The sequence below is a fragment of the Halichoerus grypus genome, chromosome 2, assembly GCF_964656455.1.
Source record: "Halichoerus grypus chromosome 2, mHalGry1.hap1.1, whole genome shotgun sequence".
In the NCBI taxonomy this organism is placed as follows: domain Eukaryota; kingdom Metazoa; phylum Chordata; class Mammalia; order Carnivora; family Phocidae; genus Halichoerus; species Halichoerus grypus.
This window is the reverse complement of record NC_135713.1, coordinates 73,152,774-73,174,726: the sequence shown is the minus strand read 5'-3', so window position 1 is coordinate 73,174,726 and position 21,953 is coordinate 73,152,774. Positions and strand designations below refer to the sequence as shown.

At 39.3% G+C, this 21,953-nt stretch overlaps 1 protein-coding gene across 3 annotated transcripts in view; it reads left to right on the top strand.

Annotated features, from left to right (window-relative positions):
• Nucleotides 1-21,953, top strand: part of MACIR (macrophage immunometabolism regulator) — a 169,067-nt gene that overhangs the window by 125,342 nt on the left and 21,772 nt on the right. For all 3 annotated transcript variants that reach the window (XR_013445659.1, XR_013445658.1, XR_013445657.1), the window contains exon 3: nt 16,990-17,065. The gene's annotated coding sequence lies outside the window, so the exon portion shown is untranslated. The remainder of the gene's footprint in view (nt 1-16,989; nt 17,066-21,953) is intronic.

The window sequence follows — 21,953 nt, the reverse complement described above, 5'->3', positions numbered from 1 at the left end:
AAAGATTTTATTTATTTATTTGACAGAGAGAGACACAGTGAGAGAGAGGGAACACAAGCAGGGGGAGTGGGAGAAGGAGAAGCAGGCTTCCCGCTGAGTAGAGAGCCCTATGTGGGACTCGATCCCAAAACCCTGGGATCATGACCCGAGCCGAAGGCAGACGCTCAACAACTGAACCACCCAGGCGCCCCTGTCCCTACTTTTTAAACATGCATTCTTTTTTTTTTTAAAGATTTTATTTATTCATTTGACAGAGAGACACAGCGAGAGAGGGAACACAAGCAGGGGGAGCTCCAAAGGGAGAGGGAGAAGAAGGCTCCCCGCAAAGCAGGGAGCCTGATGCGGGGCTCGATTCCAGGACCCTGGGATCATGACCTGAGCCGAAGGCAGGCGCTTAACGACTGAGCCACCCAGGCGCCCCTTAAACATGCATTCTTAACAAAATGTAAGTCTAACCAAACTATCTGGCAAACTCTTTGCCTTTATACAATAAAAGGGCTATTCAATGTCCTAATGTTAATTACTCCCTCCTATATTCAATGCTAATGTTGCTTGGTTATCTTAGTTCTATTTTTGTGTGAGTTTGGCTTTTCTGGGAAGCAAAAGTCAAGGCAGGTTTAGATATGCATGAAATTAAGTGAAAGAAATGGAAGATAAAGAGGGATAAAGCAAGAATAGACAGGGCAAGTCTTCAGAACATCATGCACAGCTGACAGCCATTTAAGGAGAGAAGGAAACGTGGATTCAGTAGGAAGAACCTTAGACTTGAATGTAGTTCTGGGGAGGTTTTGATGGGGAATTCCTGAAAAAAAGTTGCCCACTAGAAGAATTTCATGTTGAGCAAGAATGTCTTAGATGTCGTACCCTTGAGACTAGGCCTCAGAATGAACAAAGTGGTGCACCCAGAGGTTCAATACCTGGGGCTATTGATCAACTATGCTCTCTTCAACAGAGTATCTCGAAGGGCATTCTGAGTGGCACTCCTTCATGGGAGCATTGAACAAATGTTCCCAGATCCATTTCCTACTTTGCTAATTCTCTCTTCAGTTCAGTTTGACCTGCTGGTTAACCTAGCCATTGAATTTTTACTGTCAATAATTAAAATTTTCATTTTTAGGTGTTCTATTTGTGTTTTTTTTTCAAATCTGTCAAGTTTCCTTTTTTTCAGTATCTTAGTATTTTCTTATAGTTTCTATACCTTTTTTAAATCTCTTGCTTTATTTTAATTATGCTTATTTTATAATCTATTCTGTCTGCCTCACACTCATCCTGGATAGTTCCCTAATATGTGTCATAACTTGTGAGCTCATCTTCTGTTGGCATTGATCTTTCTTGAGAGAATCTAGGGCAACCGATTTGCTACTGCCTGATTCTTCAGAGATATTTTGGCTCATGACATACTTACCTGAATTATCATTTTGAAAATTCTTATACCACCCAAGTGGAGCTCCAAAGTCATATGTGGTACAATGTTGGGCATTTGGCTTCTTAGGGGATTATTTCTTCCTCCTACTTATGGCAGGACCATGTCAGAACAGGCTTCTTTGTAGTTTTCATTGGCAGATGGGTTGTTTTTCCAGTCCCACTTCTACTGAGGATGCGGCTCTTTTAGGTTCCCAGGTTTATGCAAGGTCTCAGCTTTAAATTCTGCTTCACATGGGCCTAAGTTCTTTTCTCTTGCCCCCGTGTGTGCATTAAAATCAAAGCCCCTAGCCATCAAGTCCTAATTCCTAATCCAACTACTTCCCATGCCTCATCCCATGTCAGCTTACATTCTTACTATCTTGGTTTTCAGTTTCACCTTTATTTCTTGCATTTTGGGATATACATTACTTTCACATAAACTTAACCATAATTTTTAAAATTGTTATATTTTTGTGTGACTTTTTTGAGTCTTTGTAGCATGACATTTTTTATGCTGTTCTATTTCTTTGGGTTGCTATCCCAGACATTATTTCTTTAACCTGCCTTAATTTTCTTATTAGTACTTATTACTCTGTCACAGGGTGAATTCTTCAGAAGCAGATGCTGAGGTAGAGTTTGGGGTCAAAGTTGTTTATTAAAAATTAATCAATGAAAGGAAAGAGGGAGCAGGATTGGGCACAGGAAGAATTTGACCTGCAATGTAGGCCTGATAAAGCCTCGGCCAGGCATATTGGGAGCTCTGGGGTGAGTGAGAGTGACCCAAATTGAGCCAAAATGGCTGGGCTTCTCTCTCCCCTTCCCCACATAGTTACCAGATACAGACTTCCTTGGAAAGGGTGTGGTTTTGAGAAAGGTGGCTCTCTGTAGCTCAAGTGGGTCCTGAAAGAGATGACAGCTGGAGATGCCCACTGACTCCCTTCCCCATGGATGGACAGTCCTTTTTCGAGGATGATTGGGACAGCACAGCTCTGTGTCTACCACACACTTCCTGAATTTATACTATTTAGTCATTTCTCTATTGATTTTTATTTTCTTCACCAAAGAATGTAAGCTCTGTGTACAAAGTTGAGCTTGGCCTGGCACATATGAAAAGGCGATGTTTGTGAGCTGAGGGAAATTAGTTGGGATTAGTGAAGTAGGCCTAGACTTTGATGTGTCTTGAAGAGTAGGAAGAGTTTGCATTTATCAGCTAGTTCAGTAGCCTTCTGTTGCTGTCATAAATGATCACACACTTGGTGGCTTAAAACAGCAAAAACTTAATATCTTACAGTTCTCTAGGTCAGAAGTCTGCTTCCTCTGAAATCAAGTTGTTAGCTTGGTGGAAGCTTTGGGGGAGAATCTGTTCCTAAACTCATTCAAGTTGTTGGCAGAACTCATTTTCTTGTGGACATAGGTCTGAGGTCTCTTCCCTTGCTGGCTGTCAGCTGGTGGCCTCTCGGAGCTCCTTTGGGCCACCTGCATTCCTTATCATCTTGCTTTTCTTTCTGAGCCAGGAATGGTGAATCAAGTCCTTCTCATGTTTTGAATCTCTTTCTCTTCTGCATTTCTTCTGTCTCCAGCCTGAGAAAGTCCTCTGTTTTTAAGAGCTCATCTGATTAGATTGAGCCTACCAGGACAATCCAGGATAATCTCCCTATTTTCAGATCTGTAGACTTAATTACGTGTGCAAAGTCTTCTTGTCACATATGACATGTCACAGATATCTGGTGTGGACAACTTTGGGAGACATTATGCTGCCTACCACTCCTGGAGAGAAGAGATTTCAGAAATTCCTGACATAATGAAAGTGACATTTTAGGAAGATTTCTTAGCAGTCAGGTAGAGAATAGATAGGGCTAGGAAGACAGTGAAAGGGTGCTACTCTAATAGAGAACAAAAGCATGACAGCATGGACGAGGGCAATGACAGTAAGAATAAGAAAGATGTGGACTTCAATTAAAGTGTTTAGGAATACCTGACCAGATCTGCTGGCAGATATAGGGAGTGGAAGAGGGTAGTAGGTTGCATGAGATAATGTGTTTGAAAGGGGATGAGTTTGGTTGAGGAGGTTGGGTTCGGTATTATAATGCTAGTGTGAGGCTGCATCATCCAGACCATCAAAGACTTACCACAACTTACTCTGACACAGTGGTGGGATGACATGGAGCAGACCCTATATACATACATCTCTTTTCATTTTGACACTAAAAGCAGTCATTATAGAAATTCTGAGAATGGGCAATAAGATCCCAATTACCTATCCAGATAGAGAGTAACATATGCAAATCATCCAGAATAAATTTCTAAGTCCTAAGTGACATACCTTTGACTTGAGAACACATTCGGTAATCCTAGACAACATACGTATCTTCTACAGTGTGTTTTTCTTAGGCTGATGTTAAAATAAGTTTGTGTTCTCTCAATGAGTCAATTGGTGACAGGAATTTCCTTTGGAAGCATGTTGAAGGGAAATCAACTTAAATACTAATTTTTCAGGAAAATAACATACATAGAGATAATTAAGGAATCACTATATTTTATTCTTCTTGTACAGATGGTAGAAACAAAGGTGAGTCATTGAAGGGCTTAAGGGGAGTCATACAGGTATTACCTTAGTTGTCACCTGCTTTCACCAATTCCTGGTAGAACTGGGAAAAAAATACATAGAATAAGTGATATCCCAAAACAGAAAGGTCACATTTCCTTGTTTTTAGCACTGAATTCTCCAGAGTATCTGGAGTGAGTTGGTTTTTGGCAGCTTGCATGACCAGCAATTCTTCTTTTAACACCTGCAGGCCATAACCTTCAGGTCACACAAGTTCATGTTGTAGAAAGGCTAGAGAGAAGTATTTTGAATTAAAGAATGGATAGCAAAAGGGCAGGAAACATTTGGAGGGGAGAGAATGGATCAACCAAGGTGTTTAACTGTACAGAAATGGCATACTTTTCAATATTTGGTGGATTTGCTGTTTCATTCCCTGTGCTTCTTTTTCTCATCAGCAAATGTCAATTTTTATCCTATCAATAGATAAGGCAGCATTATCCCCATTAGGCTGTACAGGACAGGTTTTATGGTTCCTAAAATGATACCACCAAGCGACTTTGCCTGAAATTTTAGGCAGAAATAGCTTGTTTTGTGACCAAGATGCAAGGGCTTGGGAAAGTGGGAGGAAAGAGAGAAGGGTCAGTGCCAGTGTTCCAGGTGAGGTATCTTAGAAACAGCAGCAGAGGGGGGAGTCTTGATTGGCAAAGGCTGGGCATGATTCAGGGACCTGAACCTGGGGTCCAGGCAAATATTGAGAGATCTACCATCTTTCTGATACACCTATGTATAATGTTGTAGTCATTGTGCATATGTGTGCTTTTCCTGGGAGCTTTCATTACAATTCTAAAGGTTAAGGACCAGTGGGGCCCAGAGGGGAGATTAAAGAAGCAAAATAAATGTAAAACTAGGTAAATACTATCTGAAACAGTTCCTAAAGCAATCACTAGTAGGGTAAGGGCATAGGATGAAAAGGAAGAACTTTGTAAAAACATCTTCCCTTTTCTGAGAACATCAAAATAGACAGTGAGTCTTCAGGGCAGTGGGGAGAAAGAATGTTTTCTATTGAACATCGTTGGAGCAAAAGGCTTTAGAAGGATATGAGCCTTATTTACATATTTTCTGGAAATGTGTAAGGAAGAATGAGAGCATCTCTGTATGCCAAACTTCAACCAAAATAGATCATCTGAGTGAAGGAAATATTATTAAGGGAGCTGGCTTGCCTATTGACATTTATTTAACTCTTTTAGAAGAAAGTATACATTGGCAAGAGTTTTTGGGAAAAAAAAATGTATCCTATTTCCAACTATAAGAAAAGGCAACCGATTTAAAGCCAAGGAGTATTCTTGGATTGAACTTTTGTAGTGCCTTAATTTAGCCAGCTGGCGAAATGCTTTTGTTTTTTTAAGTATAAAATTATTTAAACTTTCCAAAGGAAAGCTTTTCATTTTGGTTTTAAATCTGGCCTTTATTGTAAAGTTGTCCTACTATGGATTTGCTAAAGTAACCTCCATTTTTCAGTGATGTGAATATATAAAAGAGGGGTTTTCATTTGGATAAAGGAGGTAAGCTTGTCCCTATATACTTAGCAAATAGTGCTATCTTAGCAAGTAGTGAGGGGCCTTTTGACAAAGATATGAATGACAGTGCCCTAGATCTATATAAATCATCAGGGAATCTAGCGCAGAAATTTAATGTTGAGTTAAAAAGCAAGTGGCAGAAGGATATGTATGGTGTGTTATTTCTGGATAAGTATGAAAAATTTGAAAAAAATTATGTATATTGTGCTACTGGTTGCCTGGTGTGGGGGAGTTGCCTGTAGGGCAGAGAATAAAGAGAAATGAGAAATGAGGTTGGTGGTTGTCAAAGAGAACTTTAGTCCTTCCCTTTCCCTCCCTCCCTCCCTCCATCCCTCCCTCCCTCTCTCCCTTCCTTCTTTCCTTAAAAGAATGCAAGCATAAATTGCCTGCACAGTTTTATTTTAAATTATCCTCACAGGGAAAATATTGGAACAGTTAATTCAGTATCAAAAGTTATTAATTCTGGGAGTTGATGTTGGGAATATATGTGTTGTTTTTTCTGTGTTTTAGCGACAAAAGATCAGTTACTGAAGATCCATATCTGTGTATCTGTATCTATATCCATCTGTGTATCTATATCATTGTTCAGTGTTTTTAAAATGCCAGTGTTAGCACCAATCTCCTGTTTCCCTGCCAGGTATTCCTTAGAAACAAGTAGGTGAGGAAAAGAATGAGAAAAAAGAATCTAATTCATATTCCATATTCCATGATCAAGGTAAAAATAAGGAGATGAAAACACTTCGGACAGAGGCTTAAAAGTGAGAAAATAAATCACATAAGGGGCAAATGGTATAGAAGAAAAAGGAGAGAAAATATAAGCAAAGAGAGTAACCAGAGACAGTTGAAAGCTTATATGTATTATGAAGCAAGTCAATTACGTTAAAAGTCAGTCAAGCCAGTTGGTCAATACCTTGTAAGCCAAATCATGTGAAACCTGTGAATTTTAAAAATTTTAAAAAGTGTCATAAGATCCATTAGGCTAAAATGTTGAGAAAATGAATCTGTCACAACAGGTCAACCGGAAGCATGTGTGTCATAATTTGATTAAAATGTTCTTCTGTGTGTCTGTGTTTTCTGTGAAATGAGGTGCTAGAGAAGACACTCGATCTAAGAGAGTGTGGGAACATGACCCACCCACAGAAGCTTTGACCTGTGAGCACAGACTTTAGCATTGCAAGGACAGACACTCCTTTCAGGCTAAGAGGCAGTTTTTGTCTGGAAAGTTCCCCTCTAGCGATACAGAGACCAAAGCAAAAATAATAATAGGAGAGTGTGGGCATGAAGACTGATGACTGCAACTGATGACTACTGGTCTATAGCCTCACACTGTCCCAGGTGTTCTAAGTGAAGGTCGTGTAAGGGAGCCACATCCAGGGTGGCAGGGAATGCATACATGTTGGGTCACGTTTTATTCTTTGGATTCGTATCTCCATGCTCTTCCTCTCTCTGCTAGGACTCCTCCCATCTAATCTCAATGCTTCAGATGGAAATAGGTTCTTGTTTGGAAATTATCTTGGAGGCCTCTCCTTATCTGCTTTCTCCTTCCTTCAACTGGCCATTTACTTTCAGTAATTTATGGTGGATACAGAATGGGGGAGTTGGGGGCAAGAAAAGACATACTCTAAAGAAAGGGGAGGAACTAAGAGGTTCTAGTGAGAAAATTATCTTTGGTCTTTCAGTGCTTCCTGCTGAATACATCAATCTCAACTGGGTTTTGCACTGGTGACCTTGAGTCCCTCCTTTGCTGTAAAAGCTGAACAGATATTCTGCTGAATAGAGCAGAAATAGAGCTCCTCATGGCAAGTAGTACCAAGTTGAATAAATCATGCCTTCAGAACCTGACCTGATTTTTTTTTTTTTTTCCAGCAGAATTTTGTGATCCCCTAATGGAAAGGTTTTAGAATATCAGGGCATATATGATTTCCTGAAAACAATTAGAGGTTCTGTAACACAACACATCTAATAAAAAATAAGAATTCGATGGCAAAAACAAATATGAGGTTTTATTGATAAGCTGATGGTTGCACAGGAACATGAGGCCATATTGACTTTAATAAAACATTAAGTGGTTTAATTAAATCATTCATTCCACCCCCAGTTCCATTTGTCAAAAGACAGTCAATGTAAAAATAAAATGGTTTCTTTTTTTAGCTGCTTCTCTTTCCTCTATAATTTATTAAGATGAGTCTATAGATTGACTTATTGCTATTCTGCCATAAAGCACTTGCTGTCATTTCAAGAATATAGCACTTTAAGCAGGATACAAGGAGGTATTGATCTTAAGGTGACATCTTTCTTCACTTCTCATAAAAGGATTTTTTTAGACAAATCTATAAAGTGTGTATGCATGCAGAGGTTTAAGTCACAACATTATTAAAATACTACTAAAATAATTATTAGCTTGTTTCTCTGATTTATGAGGAAAACTTAGGAAAGGTATATGAACAATTTTAAATCCATAAAATGGTAGTCATTACCTATTTTAACATTAATTTTTATTTATGAAAGTAAAACAGAGATAGCTTTAAAAATCAGTAATGTCAGAAGGAAGGCTTAGAAATAATCTCCTGTCTCACCCTCCCTATCCTGCAGTCCCACTTCCCAGAGAGAGGCAAGCCATTTCTTCAAGTATTTATCTCTATATTTAAAAATAATATGCTGTCTTAGCCTAGATTTTCCAAAAACAGATTAACTCAGGAATTAATACTTTGATACTTTATTGGGCGGTGGGGGGATAAGCCCAGAGAGGTGAAGGTAAGGCTAAAGTGAAGGGAAGGAAGGAGAGCTACAAATCATTGCCATGTGACGTGTTACATGGTGGATACTCAGCACGCATGTCAGCTCCACGTGTGACTCCTCCACATGGGCTGTGGTGAGTCACACCACCCTCAATACTGCGTGGATGAGAAAAGGAAGGGAAATTTATCTGCATGGTTTCCTCTTGTCTCCTTTTTCTCTTTGGTCACAGTTCACTCCATGGGGAGCTACCTCTTCTGTCCTTCACTGTCATACCATCTGGCCTTTTGGTGGCCCCTCCAGAAGTCTTACTCCCTACCCTGTGGTACTGCATTCCATTGAAGTTCAGGAGTGGACTTGGCTTGGATAGGCCCTCAGCATGTGGGGTTTGTGGGCCATCCAGGTGTTGGATTTTACCTTAACTCTGGCCAGGGGAGCCTGGCAAAGTGGTAGAGATGGGAGTGGGGGGCTTAGCCCAGGAGGCAGCCAATATCTTCAGAAAGGAGATAGTAGGGTCAATGTGAGTGGTTGTATATTACACATACTGTAGTTATTCCTTGATTTACTAACTTCGGACATTAAATAGTGACTTCATGATATAAGCTGATGAGTATTTAACTCTCTTAAATCTCTTTTCTTTTCATTCCTACTCCAATGTAGTTATATAATATTTTTTGTATCAAGCAATAGTCAGTGTTTACATTATCATGACCAGATAAATTATGTTATTGGGCGCCTGGGTGGCTCAGATGGTTAAGCGTCTGCCTTCAGCTCAGGTCATGATCTCAGGGTCCTGGGATCGAGTCCCGCATCGGGTTCCCTGCTCAGTGCAGAGCCTGCTTCTCCCTCTCCCTCTGCCACTCCCTCTGCTTGTGCTCTTCTATCTCTCTGTCAAATAAATAAATAAAATCTTTAAAAAAAAAAAAATTATGTTACTGCTCAGCCAAGTAGTGACTATAATTCAATTTTCTTTCCTACACAACTTTTATTTCCAATTATCACGTTTTTATTTACATTGTTTTCTAAGAACTTGTTTGAGTATTTTTCATTGCTGACAGTGATCTATTTTTCCAAATCCCCACACATAGGCTGTCAATTCCATTTTTCCCCCTCCCTTTATGACCTCTTTCCCAGAGCCCTGAATCCTCCTGCTTTAATCTGGACTGATTGCTTTCCAGGCCTGATGGTGTGGAATCCTTGTTTTCTGGATCTCATGTTTTCCCTTTTCTTGGATACTCCTTTGTTTTGCTTAAGCCATCTCAAGTGGCTTCCTAAAATAAATATGGTAGACACACCTAGTACTTCTCCATAATCTGCTTTCCTTCCTTCCTGGACAGATGAGAGGGTGACACTTCACTGCCTCTTTACAGCTATGGTGGTCATTAACTAGTTCTGGCCAGTGGGTTGTGAGTAGAAGTGATATGTGCCAGTTTGGGAAAAAGCATTATCTTTCCCCATGGAGAAAGATATCATGTCTTGTACAGAGAGGGTCATAAGACCCAAATTAAGACTGTGTTGATAAATTGCCATGGAAGATGGTTGACCTGGAAAATCTCTTGTACTCACATAAATTCCAAGTATGCCAAGAGAGAAATCTTTGCTTTATTAAGCAATTGAGATTTTTGGCATTGCTGGAATTCTGGTCTCTCCTGACTGATACAAAAGGGTTCATGGGAAACACATTTCCCAGCCATTCCAATCTGAAAAGATTGTTATTTCCTCCTCACCTTTAATTAATAACCTGGCTCGATATAGAATTCTAGATTATAGACAAGTTTGATTCTATGTTAATTCCCATTCCTTTGTATGCAACCTAGCTTTCTTTCTCTGGAAGATTTTAGGGCCTTCTTTTCATCCCTGGTGTTTAGAAATTTTACTGTGATGAATCTTGATGTGAGTTGGGTTGTTTTATTTTTTTGTTTTTGTTTTGTTTTGTTTTTTGCTTTTATTGATTGAAAGTCAACGTTGAGATCTGTGCTATTCATATCCGATAAATTTTGTATTATACCTTTAATAATTTTCCCTATATTTATTTCTGTAATTCCTATTTGCTCAATGTTATATAGTCAGGAATAATCTTCTTTTTCTTCATGTTTTTTCTCTAATTTTATATCCTTTGTTTTTTTTGTTTGTTTTGTTTTGTTTTGTTTTTGCTTTATTTTGTAGAAGAAAGCCTCAATTTTAATTTTCAACTCTTCTACTGAATTTTTATTTATTAAACATTTTTTCTTTATTTTCCTTCAAGCTTTACTGAGGTATAATTGACAAAATTACATAAATTTGAAGTATACAACTTGTTCATATGATATACGTATACTTTATGAAATGATTACTACAATCAGGTTAATTAATACATTCATCATTTCATGTAGTTACCGTTTTCCCCTGAATTTTAAAATTCAGTCAGCTTTATTTTAATCTCTAAAAGCTATTTCTTGTTGTCTATTACAGAATTCTCTTTTTCTTTTTCTGAGAATATGAAGACTTTCCCTTAATCCCCCAGGCCTGGTATGTTCAAGTTTGGGGACTGGTTCAATTTCTCAGAGAACAAATGTCTGGCCTTCTCTGATAGGTAGAGAGCAGGTGGTTATTGGTTGCAAACTGTGGGAGAAAGGTGTATCCCAGGAAAAGCGGATCGGAATGGTCATAGGGGGACAAGAGGGGAAGGAGAACATCTGCACAGAAAGGCAGCCTGGTGTGAGGTGGTGAGTAGGAATCTCAGTGGGGTAAGAAGGACATTGATACAGAGTGTGGCCCAGCATGAGGTCTCTGCACCTGACCAGGCTGAGAAGGTCATTCTCTGGGGTGGGGGCTATTCACTATAGGATGTTGGAACCCAGCTGCATGAGGAGAGTGCTTTCAGAGTCTGAGCTGGGTGAGGAAGGCTTCTATGTCATGATAGAAATTGGATTAGTTTCCTATGGATGCTGTAACAAATTACCCAAAACTTGGTGGCTTAAAACAACAGAAATTTAAGTGCGCCTTGGTGGTGCAGTCAGTTAAGCCTCTGGCTCTTGGTTTTGGCTCAGGTCATGATCTCATGGTCCTGAGATGCAGCCCTGCCTCTGGCTGCCTGCTCAGTGGGGAGTCTGCTTAAGATTCTCTCTCCCTCTCCCTCTGCCCCTCCCCCGCTCACACACGTGCTCTCTCTCTAAAATAAATCAATAAATCTTTAAAAACAACAACAACAACAACAGAAATTTATTTTCTTAAGGTTCTAGAGGCCAGAAGTCCAAAATTGGTTTCCCTGGGCTGAAATCAAGGTCCCATTGGCCCTGCCTTATTCCTTCTGGGATCTGTAGAGGAGAATCCATTTTTCTTGCTTTTTCCAGTTTCTAAAAGCTGCCAGCATTCCTTGGCTCATGGTTCCGTATCACCTTGGTCTCTGCTTCTATCATATCTCTGTCTCTGATTCTGATGCTCTTGCCTTTCTTTTATAAGGACCGTTGTGTTTACATTGAGCCCACCTGCATAATCCTGGATAACTTCCGCATCTCATGATTTTTAACTTTATAAAGATTCTCCTCCTTTTTGTAATAGTATAAGGTAGCATTCACAGGTTCCAGGATTAGGTTGTGGATAACATTTGGGGGGCTATATTTAAATCTACCACAGATATGTAAAAGAATATACTTGTAAATCATTTGTGTACACACACACACACACACACACACACACAAACGTGTACATACACAATACGTCTGCCTTCATTTAACATTCTCCGTTAAAGAACTAAGCAGCCAAGGATTTGTTGTTTATTTTGCTTTCTATGTTATTATTTTGAATGAGAGATTTCTATTTATGGCCTCTCCAGCTGCATACATTTTCCTGAACAGTCCCAGGTAATTAGCTTCCTGGAATGTAATGCTGTGTGGCAGGTTCCTCGAGTCTAGCTCTCTTATGCTTACCTGCTTGAGAGAGTCATCAGCTCTTAAGAATTGATGGAAGAAGATGCTTCTCTAACTTTTCTTCAACATGTGACTCCAGATTAAGGGATTTTTCTTGGTTTTTCATGAGTGGAAAACTTCATCAGTTTAACCTCTGGCCAAAATCTGACTTACTATGCAGATTCATTCATGATCAACCCTGAATTCAAATCCCAATAACTAATATTAAAATTCGAATAATAGCTAACAATTATTAATTGCTTCTTAGGTGCCAATCACTGTGCTAATCCTTTTTTATGCATCAGTTCATTACTCCTCATGACAAGCTCAGAAGATAGGTACCATTTTTACATACATTTTATAGTTGAAGAGACAGTTATTAAACTGAGCTTCTAGGAACAACTCCCAAATCTTCATGTAAAATTGGGTTGCCAAGGAGCTGATGCCCTGGTCACGATGGAAAAGTTGTCTGTCCAACGGAAGCTCTGGCCCTCCAGCTATCAGCTTGAGAACCAGGCTCACAACATGACTGTTCTGCTCTGCTCTGCTCTTTTCCTGAATCCTCATTTCTGAATGCAGGTCTCCTATTTGTGCATCTGACTGATAGAACCAGAACTCACACCTGGAACCTAAGCTGTTAACAGAGCCTGGGAGATGTACTCTTTAACTTTCTAGGAAGGAATACAGGAAGGCGATTGCAATAGGCATGGACCAAACTAACCCTCACGTTGTTACAGCAAAACCTCACTGTTAGGCTTGATTTATGTGGATGTGTGCCTACAGCAAGATTACAAATGCATTCTGGAGTATGTCTCACTTTAGTTTCTACCTCTGAATTCACAAAATCCTCATATTGATTATCTTTAGTACATCTATCCAAATGATGTCTAGTCTCAGGATTCTTTAAGCCCCTTTTCTCTTGTTCTTTTAAAAGCTCTAGTAGTTTCCAACATGAATAGTTTATTTCATAGCTCTCTTATTTAATTTCTGTAGAAAATTAAAGTTTCTCAGTCACCTGGAAAAGTATAGCATTCCATATTTCTGCTTCTTAGGGATACACATGTTTTGTGGCCAAACTCAGTATCTAGCTAAGACTTTGTGAAAGAGGAAACTCATCTCTCCATTACTGTTTGTTTTCTTATCAAATGAAAGCTGTATCTCTGCACTGTCCAATAGAAATATATTGTGAGGCACGTGCATAATTTAAAATTTTCTAGTAACCACATTAGAAAACTAAAAAAGAAACAGGTAAAATTATTTTAAGAATGTATTTTATTTAACCCACTATTTCCAATAGATTATTATTTTAACATGTAGCAAACATGAAGAATTATTAATAAAATATTTTACATATTTTGATAGTAAGTCTTCTAAATTTAGTATATATTTTACCTTAACAACACATCACTGGCCACCTTTCAAATGGTCGATAGCTACATGTGGCTAGAGGCTACCTATTGGACAGTGCTGCTATAGCTAAAGAGAACCGCTTACTTGTTTTGGAATGTAGCAGTGTTGTATCTTTAGGAACTCAGTGTTTTGTATCACTGTAACTCAGAGGTCCATGGAAGGGGAATTAATCTGTTAAATCACTTCTTCCAGTGGTGTGGACATGTAGCAAGAAGCTGATGGCACCACCATGCATTCTGCTCTGACTTAAGGATTTTTAGCATCTTTAACCATGTGTGGCCCAAATGTTGTAGCTAAAGATGACTTTGTATCTGTGGTTTAGCCTAGACTTCTTAGTACCAACCACCTTGGGACCCTTATTTCTTTGAAAGATAGCTTTAATTGGATTGGATTTTTGATGCATAAACTATAATGTGGAGAAGTACTTCTTTCCCATTACTCTCGTAGTAGTGAAGTGGTGAACTTGTAGATCCTTTAGGTGCAGTGGGCCTGGATTTGCTCTTTCTTCCTAGCCAAGATAGTAATTCACAATATTTTGCTCCTTCATGGAACAGAAGGTCAGTACCTCTAGAACTAGACATTTACTACTTATCTCATTTTCCAGCCATGCTGACTGAAATTGTAATAGCTCCTGTCACTCATGTCCTATGCAAGTACAACAAGCTTGTCATTGACGCCGATAGAATCTATTCTACCCCAAATTCAGAGTGCTTTTCTGCTCTCACTTCTTGTTGTCATTATAGAAAGTTCTCAATGCAAGGTCAGTAGCTTTTGGATTTTTGGGACAATTAATATTTGAATACCTTTTCATATGAAGTAATACAGCCAATCCCATAGCAGAACTCCTGCTTCTGGTGACCAAGTCATTATGCTTTTGGGACAGATCTCCTTTATTTATTTATTTTTTTTAAAGATTTTATTTATTAATTTGACAGAGAGAGACACAGCGAGAGAGGGAACACAAGCAAGGGGAGTGGGAGAGGGAGAAGCAGGCCTCTTGCTGAGCAGGGAGCCTGATGCGGGACTCGATCCCAGGACCCTGGGATCATGACCTGAGCCGAAGGCAGACGCTTAACGACTGAGCCACCCAGGCGCCCGGGACAGATCTCCTTTAGAAGGAATATCAGGAACTCACTGTCTTATGACAGAGTTTCCAGTTTGCCAGGGTTCAAGCTATGGTTCTGTGTCTGGGAACTGACTTCAGTTCTTTAGGAGGGAATAAAAAGGAACCTAATTCATTTCTCTGAAGGTCTTTTCTCTCATCTCTACCTTTTCTACGTTATTTACTAGAGTTTCTTGCTATGCCATCAGGTTCTCTAAGTAAATCTCTGCCTCTCAGGCCACTACTTCTGATATATAGAGAGCTAGTGTCTCCAATTCCTTTATTCTCAGGTAACCTCCAGACAACTAGATTTTACAGCTTCTAACAGATTTCAGTTTATGTTGAAAATGAGGATTAAAAAAAACCCATTCTTTTCACTCTTTTTTTTTCTTAAAGGGGATGAAAACGTCAAATGAATCGGTTGCTTGAGCCTCTCTCCCCCTGTTCCAACACATTCACCTGTAAATGGCCAGTCAGTTCTTTCTGGGTCATATTAGTGGTCATATAGTAAGGTTTATGTTTAAGATAATTTGGAGTCTCCTTGTTCTTTACTGCCAGGGTAGGTATTCACTCCTCTTTTTCATCATAGTTTTTCTTTATGATCTCACTTACCTTTTTTGTGTCTCTGCTTCAGTACAAAGTAAGTATTTTACTCTGTGGCAAAAGAGTATAGTGAATGTCTGTTCCCTGTGACACAATTGACCTATGATTTTAGGGCTTGTGCTTTGAGTTATTTTTTTATTTAAAAACAAAAAACAAAAAACAAAATGGTCTCTTGAGAAAACTGGCAGTTTCAGGGGTGAACCTTGAGGCCTTGAAAGAGAACAAAGCTAACTCATGAAGGTGTTTAACCTATTAAAAGATCTGTTAACACTGGCAGTAATCAACTGAGTCAAATAGTTGCAGAGTAAGGAAAAAATTACTTAGCAACAACACTTTGTTATCTGAAATGATTCTATGGCAGTGTATTGATCCATGGTAAAAGTTTCAGGAGTGGTAGGGAATCAGCACCCAGTTCTACTCTCATTGAATGTTCAGCCTAGCAAGAGGTATAGGGACTAGGTAGTGTCAGGAATATGTCATGCAAAATGTAGCAAATTTCATTTTTAAACTATTGTAATTTGTTGAAGGTATTGATGTGAAATTTATGTCATCACAGCTTGAGTAATGGTGCTTTAATAGCTAGTAGCTGGTTTAGGACGCCACACCACCTAGCAAAATATTTGAGACTTCAATATTAGAACAATGCTTACTTTTAATTAAGAATTTATTATAATTCCTTCAATCATGCCCCCTTCCCGGTTCATCTGAGTTATGGTCTGAAGGCCAAGCCCCCCAGGTATCCAGTATAACCTTATCTCCATTCTGGGCTCAGTATACTTGCCAATCTGACTCCATCTCCCTGGTCCCTGTGCTGCCAAAGCTCCTGCTCATGGTCAGCAAACTTGTATCTATAAACTCTTTTCTGATTATTCACTTGTTTTCCTTGTTTCAGCAGAAATCCAGCTATTCCCAAAGGGGCTTCTTCTCATCATCTGGGTCTCAGTTTAATAGAGAGACCTCTCTTGCCCATCCTATCTGACCAGCATCATTTTTATTCTCTATCTGTACAAGCTGGTTATTTTCTTCTTGCACTCATTATCTTTTGTACTTATTAAATTCATTGATTTATTTTGTTGCTTGTTTACTGCTCAACTCCTCCACTAGAAGGTCATTTCCTCAATGAGGACAGAGATCTTGTATACCAGACAACTCTTTTCCAGGGCCTGACATACACAGAGAATGAATGAGTGAATGAATGATTACAGAGCTGAATTTTTGATTAAATTTTTTAAAGATTTATTTATTTATTATTTGAGAGAGATAGAGAGAGAAACACAGTGGGGAGGGGTAGAGGGAGAGAATCTCAAGCAGACTTCCCGCTGAGAGTGGAGCCCAGTGATGGGCCTGGATCTCACAACCCTGAGATCATGACCTGAGCCAAAATCAAGAGTCAGATGCTTAACTGACTGAGCCACCCTGAGTAAATTTTAAAAACTAACTTTACCTTTTGACTAAATATATAGATATATGGTCATCACTTTTCCTGGATAGAGTATTTATCAATTGGGTGATGGCCTATTGCTGCTTTTACCAATATTCAGAAGAAAAAATAAGTAAGTCCCATATAGGTTCGTCAGGTGGCCACATTTATTTAACTTGGTTTCTGAAGCATTAAACTTCGTAGCAGGATGGGGCAATGATCTTATTTGACATAGCGTATTTGTCTTTTCTCATTAAAAAATCTGGCAATTTTTAAACTATTTCTTTTTCTTTTCACTTTTCTAGGAGTGCACTGACTAGCACCTGTAACTTCTTTAGCTGAACTGATGAATACACGATTCTAAGCTGCATTCCAAACCAGGTATAAACAGATCCTGGAGTTAAAACATCATAGTTATGAACTGAAAAATGGATGCCAGAGGTGAAAAGAGGAACCTCCTACTTTTAAAATACTTTTATAGGATTGTCGTGGAAGGGGTACCTCCATTATGGCTACCGGGTTTGAAGGGACATTTTGTTCAATTAAAACCCTGTCATGGAATTTAAAATGTCTGTATTACTTCAAGGCTTAGGAATTCCTAAATAAGATTTTAAAAAAGATGATAAACACATCTACATGTGCACACAAACAAATTCCTTTCAAAAGATCAGGAAGATGTTCTCATGAAAATAAAGGGGAAGATGGAAAATATCATCATCAGTAAATTTTTGTGGAAGTCTGTAAAGATAATTCACAGTAAATATAATAATGCTGAAAGAACTAGGGCTATATAGAACTGCATCTGTCCAATTAGTATCAGATGTCACATGTAATTAACACTCCAGAGGAAGGTGAGAGAAGCTGGAATGAAAAGTCCATGTGAGAGTGGAGTGAAACTATTGGATCACATTACCTTATGTTGCTGCAAAGAACAGAGAAAAGATTCCTAAAAACAAAATTCTAATTTATTTTACAGCATAGAAAAATACAGCGAGGATCATTTAAAAATAGTCATAATTACAGTGACTACAATTGAACAGAGTCACTGAACAAAACATTTTATTTATATCTACAAGTTGAGAAACTGATGAAGCGTAAAGGACAAATATGTATAATTGGTTGGAAAGTTGTCTGAGAACGGGATTTTAGTAAAATAAAGGATTTGGTGTGGTTCAGTGGCATTCACCCAAGAGAGTTCCTGTTTCAAACTCATGTTCACAACGTAACACTTCATTGCTTTGCTGCTAAGTCAACATAGTAGTGGATCTCTATAAAAGGTTAAGCTTGCATCCTGTATTATTTGAACAGTGTCTACCAAAAGAGGTCTCTTGTTTTATATTTATAATTTTAATTACAGATTACTATACCTTTCTCACGATCTTAAACTGTATTGTAATTTCTTGTGTAACATGGTAACCTTTTAAAAGTATGGGGTAATTGATTACACTCTTGTGAACTCAGAAAAGAACAATCATTTCTCAAGCACTATTGTCTTTTTTTTTTTTAAGATTTTTATTTTATTTATTTGACAGAGAGAGACACAGAGAGAGAGGGAACACAAGCAGGGGGAGTGGGAGAGGGAGAAGCAGGCTTCCCGCGGAACAGGGAGCCCGATGTGGGGCTCAATCCCAGGACCCTGGGATCATGACCTGAACCGCAAAGGCAGACGCTTAATGACTGAGCCACCCGGGCGCCCCCCAAGCACTATTGTTTAAGTATACTGGTTTTGAAATTTATTTTAGGGCTGAGTCTGCATTGTGCAAAAATAAAGGTGAGGAAACTAAATATTTGAAAAGCCAAATGACTTTGCAGACAATACAGCTGGTTGGTGACAGAGCTGGAATAGTGTCATAGGCTACTGGTTAATAATGGTGATCAGTGGCTGCTTTGGCTGTGAAAAAGAAAGTCCTGTCTCTGACACAGGAATCTCTTGTCTCCTGCAAGCATCCATGGAACGATGGCAGGCTTACTCACTAAATTGTATAGTCATTTTCATGGGAACTCTTTGGCCTCTAGGGCTCCTCTACACCATTAAACTTACTTAAATAGGATAATGGCTTCCCAAAGATTCCATTTTTCTGAAATTGCAACCATTCCCCCTCCTATTTCCCTCCCTCCCTCCCTCCCTCCCTCCAAACAAACAAACAAAGAGTTAGGGCTTCAGAACTCCCAGAATCTATTTTCTTACAATGTAAACCCACCTTCTTGGTCATGAGTAATTGGTCTCTTTGAATTTCTGAGAATTGGTGATTCTGTCATGGGGATATGGACCTGAGGACATATGTACTGGAAGTTGTGAGCTACAATCATGTTCCTCCGTGTGGATGACAAAGCAGAGAACACCATTTTGTATACTATTCATAAGATGACATGTGTCTTACTTTGCCTGAGACATTCCCTGCTTATATCCATTGTGTCAGGATGATTATGAATAGTGTCTTCTCTCAAAATGTCCTGATTTGGAAGCTAAATTATATGGTCACCCCGATCACTGAAGATTCTGATGGCAAATGATAGAAGCTGAACTTGAACAGCAGCTGCCTAGTTAGCATTATGGGTTCCACCATCCAAAGTGAGAGACATAACGTTCAAGCACTTGGAAAGAGTGGAGGGACAGCATTTACTGCTATGTGGGAGCAAGTGTCTCTGAACTGGGAGTCTCCTATATCTTTTCTATGGTAAGGGGGGGGAGTTCCTTTTTGAGTATGGTTCTCCTGTAAGTGTTGCCGCGTAGACCCCGCATTATTGGTGATTTGCAGAGTAGCTCAGCCTAACGTGTTGACCCTTGATATGATTGCTACAAAGGCTATTCTACCTTGTGCTCTGGCTGCAGACTTTATGAATAAGCGGGCTAGGCAATCTTCATGTGTGGATGCTGGTAAGAGACTGTGACCGTCATTGGGATTTTGACCAGAGTTCGTGCATTCATTCTCTCTGTCAACTAAAGTCAACCTGCAGGGAGAAAGAGAAATGAAATGGGTGCACAACAAGCAGACGAGCACAAAGAAATGATGACTTGGGTTTCCTCCTATGTTTCCATCCCCAGGGGCTGCCTCTGAGGTGTATGCTTGCCTTAGTCTCCAAAGATGCCACCATTTCTTCATAATTATAATACCTTCAGGCTTAAGTTCTCTCCAAAACCTTTCTGTAACTAGCAATCCTTAAAGTCCCAGTCCAAATCAGAATCTAAACTCAAAATTACCAGATTTAATGTTCATCAGCGATCAGGTCAGTAGCTGGAATTCATGTGTTTGTGCTTTTACTGCATGAATATTGAATGCTTAGTGTATGCTGGACATTGTGCTAGCTTCAGGGAATACAGTAAGACAGACAGACATATTCCTACCTGCATGGAGTCATCAAACCAATAATTACAGATGTGAGATCCTCCCCACTCGTCTTCAAAAGATTGATCAAATAATCCACTAGCATAATTCAGAACTTTGTTTATGCATCCTGGGTATTCATAGCCTGTAAAAAGTCACTGAAGTGAAAATCTCTGCTCAAGGATGGGTTCCATTCTATTTTTGTGGGTGGTGTAAGAAAATAGTCCAGTTTCATTCTTCTGCATGTGGCTGTCCAACTTTCCCAACACCATTTGTTGAAGAGACTGTCTTTTTTTTCCATTGCATATTCTTTCCTGCTTTGTTGAAAGAAAGACAGGTTTGGAAACATATGAGGGATATTTTTTAACTAAAAATATACATGCATAAATATTATATATGTGAGCTGTGAGGTATTATTAGAGTGGTTACTTTTTAAAAAATATGCTTTTACATCCCACTATGGATATGTCTTTGAAATGGTTTTACATGGTTGTTGCATGGATTAGAATAGAAAACAGAATTGTACTATGTGAGCCAAACCTCTGGAGAAAGCATTTTTTCTCAAAAGTTGGGATTGGTGGGGGAGAGATTGGCTCAAGCCCAAGAAGAAGCTTGAGAGGTGATTTGGAGGCAAGGGATCATTGAGATCATGTTCTCAGGCTAAGTGGGCAAGGCAAATAAGGAAATAGACTGATTGTGTGTAGTGTTCCCTTCTTAAATCATTGTGTTCTTTGATATTTCTTAATTTATCTTCACTAAATGTAATTCCCAAGTACAGAACAGTCCAGGGGTTTTCCTTTATAGCATGCACATTAAGTCAACAGATGAGGCAGAACAAGAATTGGAGTGAGACCAGCACTACTTAGGCCCATCAGGGACCTCCTGAGAACAATTTGAGCTTAGTTTAGGGCTTCTAGGAATACTTATGGAAAATCTTCCAAGTTTATCAAGGACTTGGGCTAGCAGAGTTTTAACAACTGTAGGCCAGTCTTGACAACTGTAGGGTTCTAAATAGGCAATACTATGTGGCATATGACTCAGAAAGCCTGAAACTGTGCTTGGCCCTCTCTATTAAGTCCACTTAAGGTGGAAACCCTGATAGAATGTTCCTTCATCCTCTCCACCTGAAGGTAGTGAGGTGAAGGAGGCAAGATATATTCCTTCAGGAATAGTCCACAGAGATCTGAGGTCTACATATAGCCAGCTGACAAACCTTGCTAACGATACTGATAATCGTGTTGAAAGTTCACTGAGGCTACTCACTGTTCCAGTGCTTTTTGTACACTGTTCATTTCCCATAAACACATGTGACAGATACTATAATTATCCCCATTTGTAGATGAGGAAACTAAAGCAGGGAGAGTTAAAGTAACCTGTCCAAGGTCACAGCCAGAAAGTGACAGAGCTAGAATTTGAACTGGGGCCTTCTGGCTGCAGAGGACGTGCTTTTATAATTTTTCTGCCTCTCCTTAATGTTAGTAGGCTGGTGGCAACTAGTTCTTGGCCCACGTTAGGTGCTTAATGAACATTTATTGACCAACTGACCATTGGACTCATGGCAAGCTCTCCTTGATTTGCGAAAAGGTGGGCTAATCCTAAAACGTGCCGTCGGATAGTGCATATGTAGAAGCCAGTCCCTTCCCTCTTGTATCTATTAAAGATGGAAACCTTGTGGATCTTGAGAAATGTTCTTTTTTTTTTTTTTAAAGATTTTATTTATTTATCTGAGAGAGAGAGAGAATGAGAGAGAGAACACGAGAGGAGAGAGGGTCAGAGGCAGAAGCAGACTCCCCGCTGAGCGGGGAGCCTGATGCGGGACTCGATCCTGGGACTCCAGGATCATGATCTGAGGCGAAGGCAGTCGCTTAACCAACTGAGCCACCCAGGTGCCCTCTTGAGAAATGTTCTTAATCTTAGAACTAAAATGTTCTTTTTGAGCCACA